Here is a 14973-nt window from a genome sequence, read left to right as displayed (position 1 = left end):
AACGAGTCGTATGCGGCGTAGTAAAATGCGGGCGTTGAACCGAATGCCCGCCGATAGTGGCCGTGCTCAATTTAACGCTGGCAGGGAACTTTCGAGATAAAGCGTTCCACGTTACCACAACATTTTGAAACAACGTAGGATTGGCTCCGGCTGTTTCAATCAATCAAGATAAATCTGGTCGCGTCTTGCATCAGAAAAAAGGAATAAAAACGCCTTGCTTGTGGCTCTGAAGAATTAACAAAAAAAAATATTCGCGGCATTACTATCCTCTCAAAGAAACATCGACCCCATGCTGCCAAACATAAGGCAACTACAATGATAAAAAATGGATGGCGTAAAAATAAGCACCGAGTGTGGAAGCATAGCGTTCTTTGGTGCGGATAATAGGGCTTTATACGGACGACATGGACAACTTCTGGTTGTATGTGGTGTAGGAAGAAGCGTATCTCGGCGGTCGACGAACGGAATGCTCTGGGGTGCAGATAAAAGGATAGGGGTACGGTATAACGATTACTGCTCTTTGCTCCGGTGTTCATGATAATCTAAACTCTATCTAAGCATGCTCAGTGCCAGTGTCCAAGGTTATCTCTTTTGTATTAGCCGCGTATTTTTTTTTCTTAGCCACAGCCGCATTACACCACCGAGGTAATTTTAGGGCAAAGTGTGTATTTTTATATATCACTTAATCATAAATGCGCATTTCCGTTGCTGCTCTATTTAGGCTACTTTCCGTATTTTTTTTTTCAGAACGAAACCGCCCTTAGACAAGGTCTTAGAAATTGCCTAATCATGGGTTCTAAGGTGCTCTTCAAGATAAGACCGGTAAGTGCCAGTACCAGTTTTCTTATGCCGCTAATACATAACTGTGCTGACGAACAAATTGATTGAAGCTACTGTTCTGGACTTCTATAATTTTGGGGGCATAAAGGTTCATGATCCCTTAAGTTTGCTTTGCCACGTTACTCATTCTAACATTGTGACCTTAGCAGCTTTGAATTCGACATTAATGCTTTGCTGAATACGGAACCTAATCCTTGTAGGGTGCATGCGTCGTTGTTATAGGAAATACCTCGTTATGTACCGCTTCCAGAACTGAGAAATTAGATTTAAGTTTTTTTAAATCTACGCAGTTCCGACATGCGCAGCATCGAAGTGAAGCAAGCTTAATGTTTGCGAAAGAATTGCATTGTATAAAGACAGACGCACACAAGAGGCTAGATGCCAGGCGCTTCCGATTTTGTAAGTATTGTGGGAACATTTTATAAATGTAGATCTGAAATACGGAAGCATCTTTCTCCAATTTCTGCGCAACGGCTCCTAGTTTGAGAATCATCGATTAGCCGTGCATGTGACAGTCACAGGCAGAATATCTCGGGGAACATGCGAGAGCACGTCGGTCCGGAACAGTGGCGTGTTTTAGTCTGTCCTAAGCAATGGAGATACCTGCCGTGCCTTCATTCGGTCTGCGGTAGGATGCGGTCTGCCAGTCACGCAAGTCACGTTTTTAGTTCGATCCGTATTCTGGTTGAAGGCAGTCAAAAAACAAACAGAATCGATTCGCATTACGTCGGAAGCTGTGGAAAATGGTGTGAAAAAGTCTTCTTACACATAGACCTTTTTTTTTTCAGGAAACTTTCCCCTTCAAGCCCGAGGAATTCAAGTCAATCATGGAAATTATTGAAGTACGGATCTTTGATTACTTCTTTTATGATTAGCGTCCATGGCCTTGCTTTAGCGTAAAAAGGCAATGCCCAGTAACAGGCGTAATTAAACGACACATCGGTTTTTCGGGCGCACCTCAATCGATGCTACTGTGAAGCACAATAGTTCGACAAGGGATTTAAAAGTGGCCGTACACCACTCTTTGTCACCGTAGGATGGTAACGACGCGTGCTATCGAATACTGCAAGTGATGCCTGCAGCCTTAGGGATGCGCAGTGTTTGCAGTTGATTATGTCTGACTTCATAATGGCTTGCTTGCTTAAGTGTCGCGAGTCGATCCAATGTCAACTATGTACGCCTACTTTCACTTCGCGTCAGCCACCCTAAAGCCGCTCATCGTCATGGTTCTGCGTGTTGTAAGTCATTCTTCGATCGGACTGTTAGCGGCTTGAACAAAGTGTTGGGCGATGCCGGGACCCACTGTGCACCCGAGCGTTTCAAGTAACAACCCCCCCCCCCCCCCCCCCTTGTATACTTGCAAGTCCATCTTTCTTTGACACCACTTTTTATTTGGAGGCAATCCTGCAATATTGTAAGATACATTTTGGAACATAATGATGGCAGTGGTCTAATCTTCGAATGCGTAGCAAAATCTTGCTTTTGAAGTTTGTCCTGGGCTACCACCGAGTTGCTAAAAATGCCATAGAAAGGCAATGGGCTGCGTTTTTGATGAAAAATCGGCGGGATGTGGCTCTGCGCTTTGTGGACCTGTGGATATGTTGATTGATATGGTGTAATATTACAACGTGCAAAAAACATTCCGTTCATAAACACATTCACATCGAGATAATCAGCTTCTCCATAATTTCTGGAATACCTCCGAGGACCTCTGAGGTACTAATAAATAAATGTAGAAATATATAAGACCCCTATAAGGCTCTGCCGTATAACAAACACGGCGACTGAGACCTTTAATAGGAGGGTATATACGCAGTCTGCTAAGTGTGTCCCGACTCATAGGATGCAAGTCAAGATTAGGTGATGGACTGGAGAAGTTCGAGGCTCAACTAACCGAACGGAACGTCTTCCTTCAAGAGAGAACAGCACTTCTCAGTTCACCAATTGATGAATAGCGATGCACTACTTCCGCCCGACGTACTAAAGTAAAGCCATCAGCCCTATTATTAGCAAAGCATTCAGAAGAGTGGTCTAACTCATTCCGTTTGCCGCCATGAGGCGCATGGCACTCACATAAAGGCTCTGTATTGTGTGAACAAAAATATGACAGTCTATCTGAGTAGTTCGGCTAAATGCCGAATAGGTGTCATTTCGGTTTCACTGAAAGTCCTAATACTACTCCTAGTGCAGTGGCGCAGTGCTTGAGTGCTAAACCACTCCCCTGCAATGGCAACGACTGCCGTCCATGGGGCTCGTGAGAGCCAAGTCGAACTTCCTGAGCGGCCTCTCGCAACCAATCATGAATTGAATGGCCACCTCCTGCGATGAGCAGCTTGCCCATAATCAGGTGGGCAGGGACCGGACAATAAGTGTTAAAGATATTTATCAATTGCCTTTTGTTTACGCATTTTGTTTCTCCATTATCACGTTTCATCAATTTTTTAACTCCATTTCAAACCTAACGTTGCATTATGGTGACCTTTGTATTCGTAGCGGAGCTAAGTGGTGAATATCTTACAGACGCGCTGCCTACATGTTGCAAACCCTAAAAAAAACAATCTACCGTTTTTGCTAAATTAAGCTTACACAGCAAGGCATTGACTTGACCACTGCGACCATGAAACAGATACGCGAACTATTTTCGTCAGTATGATCCCATTGTGAACTATTTGTGCCTGTGTTAATCATTTTATGCTCAACTTCTTCAAGAGAAATGATGCTGTATAATGAATTTAAGTCTGTTCATAACTTCTATTAGTGCTATTTTGTAAGCTTTCGTTTAATCTGCTTTAATCCTGACACCTATTCTACAAAAAGAAAAAAGAAGAGAGGCACGAAAATTGCGACTATTTATGCGTGCAAAATGTAAATTTTCTGAGAACTGTGCCGAATTGCCGTTAATTTTTTTCTTGAATTATTATTTCACTGCAGTGTTGTCTACGTTACTGCCTTTTAGAGGCCCGAGGCACTATCAAGCTATTTCCCAACAGCTTGCCCACCTGGGGGCCTCCTACGATATGTTGGAAATTAATTATTATTGATTGATTGGAACCCCATAGGCTGGAAAACTTAATGGCGTTTGGTTGAAATTACAAGTGTTGATGACCAACCGACGCTGTTCGCGTTTTGACTACTATATTCTATGCTTTTCGCTTTCTGTGTACGCTTTATCTGCATCCCTTCCCTGACTGCGAAAGTGGAGATATTCACTCTTCGTTAAACGATTACCTGTTTCCTCCTTTCATGATAACACTCTCAGTACATCTGTTGCTCCAGTTTAGTCTGCGCTGCCGGCCTATCTTGGACAGTGTCCAATTCTCCGAAGGGCACATAGTCCCAAGGACTGTTACATTAGAAGGCAATTTAGTAAAGCGAGAAAGATATTTCCATGTCTTGTCTGCTGTAAGTAATGACTAATCTTTGTGGAAAAATTTTTGAGACGTGAAGGTTCATCTTGTAAAAATTCGAAATTATAACACTACACCAGAAATATAGTTATGACGAAAACTAGCAGAGCAAAATATCAGATATAATGATCTATAAGCAAGGGCTGGTGCATCCATGGTTTATTTCAATGGCAGTTGAAATGTTGGAAGGAAGCTGTCACAAGTCGTACGCTTAATGAACAGTTCTGTTGATTTACGTTGCTGAAAATGAGTAAACCAGCGCACCAAACCTTTAATTAACGCAAACGTAAACTTGGCCGCTTTCGTTTATTTTGTAAAATATGCATTTATTATTTTGCCTGCACTCTTTCAGGGGTAAGGTTCGGAGCGTTTATGGCAAGGTTTGAACCGCAGAACAGCTCTTACTTGAAGCTTGGTGATTTCAATATGTGCGCGCGTTTTGGCCGGCTTCGCTCGCGTATTTGTGTAGGCAAATTTCAGCGTCCACTTTTTAGATTATTAATGAATCTAATTTAGCATTTCTCCTGAATTTACTTTTTTAAAGGGAGGCTGGAATATATAGCTGGTTCCAGAGTAAGGAAAAACGCGCCATGTAAAATTCCAGATGTAGTGGGTAGTGAACAGTGCAGAAAATGTCCAAACCTCTTGGTACATGTCGATCTGCAAGCTTGAGAACATCACATTCCAGGCATATGGCGCGATCACTTAAAATGTAGTACTTGTCTTTATTTTGTGTTTCGTGTATTTTAAATTCTAAGCTGTGTTTGCATTCAATCACAGGTGAAATCTAATCCTTTAAAATCACATATTCTCTCTTGCCAACTAGTATGCATGATATTATGAATCCACTGCCCTTCATTTGTTACGTTTGCTATGAGAAGGATGCTGTTCATATTGCCTTCTGTTCACATTATGAGAACTGCCAATATAATGTGCCTGCGGCCTTGTAAAGCGGGTGTTTGGCCGTGTTTTCTGGGGAATCCCGCATTTTATAAAATAATAAAAATCAGGCTTTCTTGCATTGTCCCGAATCATCATTAACTTCTGACAGAATAGATTGTGAGAAATGATTGTAATGCGAAGATGAGATAACCGCTGGTCCTGAAATGTAACGGAGTGTATTCCGAGAGAAGACAAGTGTAGGAAGGGGGCGGGAAAAACTTAGGTGAGCGCATGGATTAAGTAGTTTGCGTGAATACGGTGACCGCAGTTGGCAAAGGGCACTGTTGATTAGGGAAGCATAAGAGAAGCCTTTGCCCTGCACTGGGCGTCGAGAGGCTGACGATGATAATCTTTGTGTTTACAGGCCAGACTTTTTGTGGTGTATTCGTATGCTTGGTGGAGCTACGATGGCTCTACGTTCCCTGAAGTGAGAAAATCTGAAAAAAAAAGTAGATTGTGGATAAAATGTTTGTTTACATTGATAAGGCTAGTCATAATTACGAAGAGGACCGTAGGCGGATTGCCGACAATTATAAGTTCTGCCATTTTGTGAAGCGTGCAACTTGCGCTCGCTAGATAAACATTTGGAAACTGCGAACAACACAACATATAGAAACCTTTAGTTAAATGCAACTTCTGTAGCTTTTATTGAGAAAAAGAGAGAACTTGCAATAAAACGTTTCTTTAGTCCTATCATGTTTTTTCTCAGGATGTTTTGTCCAGCTGTAGCTCTGCCTGTTTCGCTTACTTAAGTTGTCAAGCATGGGAGGGATAACCGGTACCTCATGAGCTGTAACGAAGTCTCTGAAGAACCCTTTAGTAGCTTTGAATATTTCAGTTACCGCTTCCGTACTAATTCTATATCACATCATTTTTTTTCAAGTCATGTATTCAATACGACCTGATCCCGACGGACATTTCGGTCTTCCTTGGAGGAGTGCGCTATGTGATGAAAGCTGCAACCGTTGCCGCTGCACAAATCTAGACTGTAAGGGATTGAAGGCTTATAAATTTTTGAGCAAATATAAATAAAGCCTTTGTGCCACTTCTCACCTCCAATCCTTCTTTGTAAGCAGCAAAGATAAATAAAGGATTTGGGTCACACCTTGTGATCAACACTTTACTGCGATAACGCTTCTAACCACAGTTCCCGGTTTGGAGCTATGTGTGTCTGTGTATGTGTGTGAAGCCTCTAAGTAGCAAGTGTAAGTGGCTCACTGCGTCAGTGGACACCTTAGTCGTCCTGTCAGTACCCGCCGCTGTGGCTCAGTGGTTAAAGCGCTCGTCTATCGAGCCGGAGTACCCGGGCTGGAATCCGACTGCGGCAGCCGCGCTTTGATGGAGGCAAAACGCAAAAGGCGACCGTGTCCTGTGAGGTTCCAGTGCACGTGGAAGATTCCCACATGGTGGAAATTATTCTGGAGACCTTCATTACGGCTTCAGTGTTTTCCTTTGTTCTCTTAATCTCTCCTTTATTATTTCCCTTACAGCGTGGTTCGGGCATCCAGCGAGATACGTGAAACGGTTACTGCGTAATTTCCTTTCCTCCAAACCAATTTTGTAGAGTGTGGAGTCCACCTGAAAATTGAGGCAGTTATGGTCTTTTCCTGTTCTCAACACCAGAGCATGGTTTAGACCGTTTATTCTGAGGAAAGGAAACACGTATAACTCAACATCATCATCATCATTAGTAACTTTATTTCCACAGTGCGGAACTAACACCCCAACTGACGCCCTTGGTCAATGGACACGTCAGAACGCTTGGAGGGGAGTGGCGGTGCTGTGCACTTGCATAAAAACCTTCTTTCGCGAAATATTTCGTGCTTAGCGGGCGTAAACCACCAGAAATATTTTTAGACCTATTACGATCGCTTAAGTCTCGATTGTGCATACTGTGCGGTTACAATAAAAGGCTAATTCCCGATACTGAATTTTTGAACTTGGTAATGTCACAAACACACAGAACTTTTCTTGAATGCTGCTAAGCGAACTGTTTAGTCTGACTTTGGACACCGCAGCGGTGGCCAAGTGGTTGAGAATCCGCCTCGCATGCGGGAGATGCGTGATTCGATCTCCAATGCAGTTACAGTGGCTAAAAGCTTTCCCTCGGCCTCTTGCTCGGCTTAACTGGGGTGCAATAGTTGAAAATGTGTCTTTTACTCCACTTTAAGTATTCTTGTGCCACAGCGCTCCTTGGTCAGAAATGCCCTTGTGCCATAAAAATTTATAATAATCATCTTATTTTTCAACTGCTTTCTGTAATAAATTCATATAGACGTAGGGCAACCCGTCGAGTTAGAGCATGTCCTCATCATCCCAAGCCTAACTACGTCTTCTGCAGGAGACAGGTCTCGACCATTTCCCCCATTAACTCTGTCCGGTGCAACCAGCGGCCATCTTCTTTCCCCAAACTACTTAATCTCATCTTTGCAGCTGCCTTTCTTCTACTCCGTGCTGCACTTGCACTTGCTTTGATTCCACTCCGTTACCTTTAACCACTATCGTTTATCCTCCGTTCGCATTGCATGCCCTCTCCATTGCCATCATCTTCTTGGTTTCGGCAATGGCATAATTAACTCGCATTATTCACCGGACTCATTCTGCTGTGTTCCAGTTCCATAACGTTACACCTATGAATAGATTTCCATACCTCGCTGCGTCCCTTAATTTAACTTCAACCTTTCCGTCAGACTTGTGGTCAAGAGGTGAGTACCGGTAAGCTACTGCTGTTACATACTCTCTTCTTGTGGGGTGTTAGTACGCCGCTGTTCACCACAGGAGAGTGCGTGCCAAATGCACTCTGTCCCATACTTCTCCTCACTACAGTCCGGACAACATACAATGAATCTGATGGTCATGCTGATTACCTTCGCTGCATCCGATATTCTTAGCAGGTATACTTCTTGCATGACCGCTATAAATTTTATGCCTTGCAAACTGCAGTAAGAAAAAAGCAGTTTTTCCCAGTCAGTAAAATATTCAGTGTTGGAAAAAATGTTTTGGTTTCGTATGTACAGGCATTGTTTATGTTGAGGTGGTCGCACCGAGGTTATCTGCTAGGACCACGCGAGACTTGTTCAAGAGGTTGAGAGGCCGACAGCCTGACTGCGTCTCGGCCCCCGCAGTTTTGGCTTACTCATGTGAGATACAGCGTGGTGCCACCTACACATGTCAAAAGACCAGTAACTATCCGTAATTACAATAATACAGACTTTGACGCGATTAATAAGGAATTATGTTCATTTCTTGACATTTTTCTTCAGGACTTTGACCGACGTACAGTAGGAGCTAACTGGGCGATATTCGTAGAAAAAGTTGCGCACCTAACAGACAAGTACATTCCTATTCGCACAATAATTAACAAACCGGACGCTCCTTGGTATAATTCTCACATAAGACGACTATCAAACGAAAAGAAGCGATTGTACAGGTCAGCCAAGCTTTCTTCCAGCGAAGCTCATTGGAGTGCCTATAAATCAGTTTCTAGCGAATACATATCAGCGCTAAAGATCGCTAAGAATAACTATTTATGCCACACGCTGCCGTCAATGTTAGCAAATGATACTAAGAAATTCTGGCGCGTTATTAAACAAAAAGACGATGATACTATAACCCTCGTTGACAACTCTGGAAATGTTATACCTCATAACCAGATCGCGTCCGTTCTTAATGAAACATTTGCCCAAAACTTTTCTGTAAACCGCAATGTCTCGCTACCCACTGCACCTTGTTACGACTACCACGATATGTTCCCGCTTACAATTGAACCATGTGGCGTCGAAACTGTGATTAAATCATTGCGTCTCTCCTCTTCTCCCGGTCGTGACCTAATTTCCCTGAACTTTCTTCGCAGCACTGTTGCTTATTCATCCATTGTATTAGCAAAACTTTTTCAGCAATCACTTGAGACAGGATGCCTGCCCCTTGACTGGAAAATCGGTAAGGTGATTCCACTCTACAAATCAGGCGACAAGCATTGTCCTCTCAATTACCGACTTATATCTCTAACCAGTATCCCGTGCAAAATATTAGAACATATCCTATATTCATGTATTGCAAACTTTCTCGAATCTAACTAAGTTTTCTCAAGCTCACAGCATGGCTTTAGAAAAACGTATTCTTGCGAAACTCAACTCGCTTCTTACACACACAAGCTAAACCTTATTCTTGATAATCGTTCAATGACAGATTGTATTTTTCTTGACTATTCTAAGGCTCTCGGCAAAGTGTGGCATAAACTGTTACTTTACAAACTACAGCTAATGAACATGGACCTCAAACTTCTTACCTGGATTGAATATTTTCTCACTAACCGTTCCCAGTACGTGTCAGCAAATAATCAGAATTCTCAGTCCAAGCCCGTTCACTCCGGTGTCCCGCAAGGCTCCATCCTTGGTCCTCTTCTTTTTCTAATCTACCTTAACGACCTGCCTCCTTCCGTTTCCTCACATATCCATTTATTTGCTGAGGATTTTGTAATCTTCCGGGAAATAACATGCAGCGACGACATAACCACTCTTTAATCAAACCTAAACGCTGTTTCTTCGTGGTGTAAAACATGGCTAATGGAACTTAACATCAATAAGTGTAAATCTCTTCGCGTATCCAGGACTGACAGAAGTACCCCGACTTATTTCCTGAATCATATTCCCTTAGAATCAGTACACTAGTACAAGTACCTTGGTGTGCACATCACTTCCACTCTCACTTCGTCTTTACATATCACATACATAGTTAACAATACCAATCGTATGCTTGGTTACATCCGCCGCAACTTAGCCAGAGCTCCTTCATCCCTAAAACTGCTATTGTACAAGACATTAATCCGTCCAAAACTAGAATACGCCGCATCCATCTGGGACCCTCATCATGAAAACCTTATTCATTCACTAGAAATGGTCCAACATAACGCAGCCCGCTTCATTCTCTCCAACTATAACAGGACCGCTAGTATATCTTCAATGAAATGAAGCCTTAATCTGCCATCCTTAGCTTCACGTCGCAAAATATTTCGTATCTGCCTTTTTCATAAGATGTTTCATCATCCACACCTGCGCAGTGAATTAATCTCTCCCGCGCATCACCTATCATCAAGATTAGATCATGCCTACAAAGTCGGTGTCCCATTTTGCAGAACTAACGCTTTCTTTCGGTCGTTTTTACCTCGTACAGCAGCAGAGTGGAATCACCTTCCCGCGCCAACAGCAACCATCAAAGACTACCACCTTTTCAAGAACGCCTTAGCTAACATTGTATGATTAGACACATCTGGAACTTTTTTGATAATAGCCCCATTTTGTTTATTGTATTGTTTGTTTTGTTTTTTCCTGTAACCACTCCCCTCTCTAATGCCAATGGCCCTGAGGGTATATGAAATAAATAAATAAGCACTCGTGGCGATTGTGGTGGGTGCGAATGGGTCGGTTAAAGGTTCAAGTGCGTGATGAATTTGGCAATAGACAAGAGTCCTTGAGGAGTGTTGGCAAGATAGCCCTGTTATGTATGGTGACCCCACTTTTTTCTCCAGTGTCGAGAATTCGAGCTGTGAAAGGAGCGAAAATGCTTGGTATAGTTTAACCAATATGATTAAGCAGGATGTGAAAGTTGAGGATAGTTAGGCCGTCAGTCTGTGTTGGGGGGGGGGGGGGGGGGTAGAGTTTGAGAAACGAAACGTTCGCACGCGTAGTCGAAGCTGGTGTCGGTGTGCGGTATGATCGACATGCGGAGGTCGTGGGCTCATACCACCCGCGGCGCGCGGTATTCTTTCCTTCAAATATATATAAAATCTACCTCCATCATATAAACTGCCAGTTATTCTACTTACCTGGCATTACCTGGCTGTGCTTCAAAATAAATAAGTTCTTGTACGCCTATCATTCGTCTCAAAAAGTAGTGACATCTCTGCTAAGCATATTCGAGTGGGGCCCTGAACTTCCAATTTCTGGAGCTCTTTTGGTTCCTCATACACAGCACAGGGGTATCTGTGCTTACGTAAGCGTACGGTAAGACTGGCGGGTTGTTTTAAAACAATGCACTTCATAGCTGAGAGAGCTTCCGTGCACTAGGATGAAGCGCAGTGAAAAACTACTGTGCACATTTGGAACCTCATTATTCCCATTTGACCTTCGGCTACAGGAGTACGAAGCACCATCATCTACAAATCCGGCCGGAAACATCATAACGCTGACTGCTTGTCTCGAGCCCCCTTGGAGCCGGCACTGGGAGGCGAAAATGACGACGTGGACGGCTTCCTTGGGACATTGGACACGGCAGATATGTCTGCTCGGCAATGCAGTGGTCCTCAGATTGGTCAGCTGATGGCGCACTTGGAAGGCCACGAAGCGGCGGTACCGCGCGTTTTTCCGCCTATTCTGCCGCCGTTCAAGATTATGCAAGGTGTATTGTACACAAAGAACTCCAACAGCAGCCCGAGGACATAGCTCTTGTTGCGCCGGAACACCTGCGCACCGAAGTCGCCGTAGCTTGTCATGGCTATCCTACAGCTGGTCACTTTGGCTACAGCCGGACACTTTCCCATATTTTAGAAAGATATTACTACTAGTCGCAACTTCCTAATTAAGTCCGTCACTATATAACAGCTTGTCGAGAATGCCAAAGACGAAAAACATTGCTCACACGACCAACCGATCTTCTCCAGCTACTAGGACCACCGACTGTTTCGCTCCACACAGTCGGAATCCATTTTCTGGGACCATTTCCAACGTCAAAGTTGAGTAACAGGCATATTATCATAGCGACAGAGTGCACAATGTGATACGCGGAGTCCAGAGCACTCCCGTCGGCGATGGCTGTTGAGTCAGCCAAGTTTTTATTGAGTGTACTGTGCTCCGTTACTGGGCCCTGTCGTTTATGGCCCAGCTCACGCAGGAGATCCTCCAATTCAGCTGCACCAGCCACCGCAGAGTTACTGCTTACCATCCGCCAACCAGTAGGCTGAGGGAAAGGCTAAACAAGATGGTGGCCGTCATGATCACCATGCACGTGGACGTCGTTCATTGCAGTTGGAACGAGGTACTGCCCTACGTTACATTCGCATATAATACCGCTGTCCCGGAGACGATGTGGAGCGGGGAGTCCGCTCTAAAGGACTCATCTACTATCTGTCCAGGAGACGACCGGTATGTCCCCTTTCCAGCGGGTTCACAGCAGACGGGTCACCACGTGCTGGACGCTATGGTACCGCATACTGTCCTCTTGTTGCGGATGGCGGAACGGTTGGAAATTTCGTCCACCGGGCGAAGACGGCTTACCCGGGTCCACTGAAGCCATTCATCTGCAGCCCTGCCAGTTCGTCGCTCGTGCTTCGCTCCTTGCGCCATTCGAACGATCACGCTCCGTGTCTGCCTTTATTTCCTCTTTGCTGAGCGCGCGTGAAGCAGCCGCTAGTACTGCAAGGGCACTGGCGTCTTCACAAATACGGGAACTCGAGGTCAAAACGGCAAGGGGACGCCAACGCTGAGAAGCACAGAGAAGCGGACACAGCAGCGAGAGCTGGCCGGAGCAACACTTCAGTCGCAAGAACTTCGTGCCAAGCAGCCGCCGAGCGGCTATTGTTGTAGACGCGGCATTTATCTTCCTCTCGAAATAAAAAAAACATCGACCCGATGGTTTAACAAGAAAACTGGAAGAAAAAAAATTCTGCAGCGTGCGGCGCTTAGTCACTAAATGTCTCGCGTTAATTAAGGCTTCGTGCTCATCCCTTCGTCGTTCTCAGGTCTCTGCTGACGGTAGGTACTGCTTTTGTAGCTTTCTGAAAGACATACGTCGGCGTCGAATGAGAGGCCGTACCCAGTATGGGTGTTACGGTGCCAACGTGACTAGTCTTGGCGGCGGTTGTAACGCCGGGCGTCACGGCCTTGTTGGTGCTGGGTGCGCAGCCTCTAAAATTTTGGGCTGCTTCTACACGGAAGTAAATTCCTGGGCGCCAATGTCGATAATATGGCCATAATTGGCCAGCATTGCTTCCAACACTGTTGACACATCACAGCTGTTCAACAGACAGAAAGGCGTGCTTCGCCTGGGCAAGCGCGCCAACAAAGACGGGACATGTCCTCGGCGAACATGGCAACGCTCTGGTTAGATTTTTTGTTGCGGGCATCTAGCAGGCGGCGGGCACGATCTCGGCGATCCGAGCTAGAAAATGTGTCCCATTCGTCCAGGACCCAAAAGTTAAATCTTGAGCCTAATCCTAGAAGAGCACTGCTTAGATGGTAACGCAATCAAAAGGCTTCAGGGAACCACGCAGCAACTTATGCGACTGATTCGTCGCTTTAGTAATCGCCAATCGGGCATGAGGAAAAGGAGTACTCTCCATTTAGTAGGAGCCTTTGTGATCAGTCGCATAGGCAACTTATGCCCTTACCTAGATCTCAAGTCAGCTGAAAAAGAGAAAGGGGGGGGGGGGGGGCATAATCAGAAAATGAGTCAAACAAGCAGTTGGGTTACTCATTAACCCAGCGATTGGGGAAGTGCTTCAGCTTGGTCTTCATAACACCCAAAGTGAGATTATTGAAGCGATCCCCAGCTCGCAATGCGAACGGCTACCGGGCACACTAGCAGGCAGACACACAATGTCCACACTAGGTATAACATATGAATTAGAAGGCGGATCAGCAGCTGACCTTCCTAATTTTGTACTACAGCTACTGCTAATCCCAGCTATACCTCGGAGCATGCACCCAGATTTCCACTCTGAAGGTCATGCAGAGAGTCCCAAATCGTTGGGCAAACGTTTGCGCAATGATACCTCTGTAGTATATGTAGATGCAGCAGATTCCTCGGCTGACAAGCTGGCATGCGTGGTTACCACATATCATGGTACACTCATAACTGGGGGCACTATACGCACTCAGTATAAACACATGTTAGAGAAGAAAGCCATTGCAGTAGCCAATGGGGGATCCACAGCAGAAACCACTGTCAGTGGCTCAAAATTGGGGATACGTAACTACACATTGTGAACAATCTCCAAACAAGGAGCACGGATTCTGCAAAATTCTCACCCCGCACGGTGCATTCGCCTAATTTGGACTCCTGCTCATTCCTCCCTTTCTGGTAATGAGGCGGCTCACATCCTAGCTCCAGAACAGTCCTGCCGAGCTGGGTCGTGCAGCAACCGTCAGAGACAGGTTATTTTCTTACAGAGAAATCCTGCAGCATTACAGGCTTGCAAGGCTCAACTTTCTCCAAACGAGAGGTCAAAGGCTAGTCTAAATTTCAAACTAACACCAATCCGAATCGCTACTTGCGTAGCTTCTATTCAGAAGGACGCTGCTCAGACGAGCGCAAAACTTGTGATAGCAAACCCGATCTCAATCATATGATCTGGGACTTCCCGCAGTCCCTTCATTACCGACTCTGATCATTGAGAGGCTCTAATACTAAGCCCCGACCAGGGGATTAAAATCAAGGTCCTCCATCTGGCAGAAGAAGCATCCGCTGTCCAATAAATAGCGGCCGTCGTTTAAACGGGGGGGGGGGGGGGGGGGGGAGTGGGTGGCTGGTCGCTCGTCTTTATCAGCAGGTAATAAAGTTTGACCACCACCAGACAAGCTGGCAAAAGTTATCCCACCTTTGCGTACCAGCCTCCCTCTTCTCGAACCAATACTTGGCTTCGTCTTCGAGTACGAAGTAATGGTTACGCAGCTTCTACGCAGGGCTTCACTGATTGAATTTGCCTCCCTGCTCAAACTGGTCAAGCCAGATTTCGACGCCTTCAAAAGCGGCGCCATATAAACCGGCCGACACAGTCGCCTTCTAAAGC

The 14973-nt window shown here is 45.1% G+C and overlaps 1 pseudogene; it reads left to right on the top strand.

Moving 5' to 3' along the window:
- The first annotated feature begins 789 nt into the window (after nucleotides 1-789).
- Nucleotides 790-14973, top strand: part of LOC149343525 (uncharacterized) — a 155009-nt pseudogene continuing 140825 nt past the window's right edge.

This window comes from Amblyomma mixtum, chromosome 5 (genome assembly GCF_055824585.1).
Source record: "Amblyomma mixtum isolate Tamu chromosome 5, ASM5582458v1, whole genome shotgun sequence".
Classification (NCBI taxonomy): Eukaryota; Metazoa; Arthropoda; class Arachnida; order Ixodida; family Ixodidae; genus Amblyomma; species Amblyomma mixtum.
This window is presented reverse-complemented; position numbering and strand designations above follow the sequence as displayed.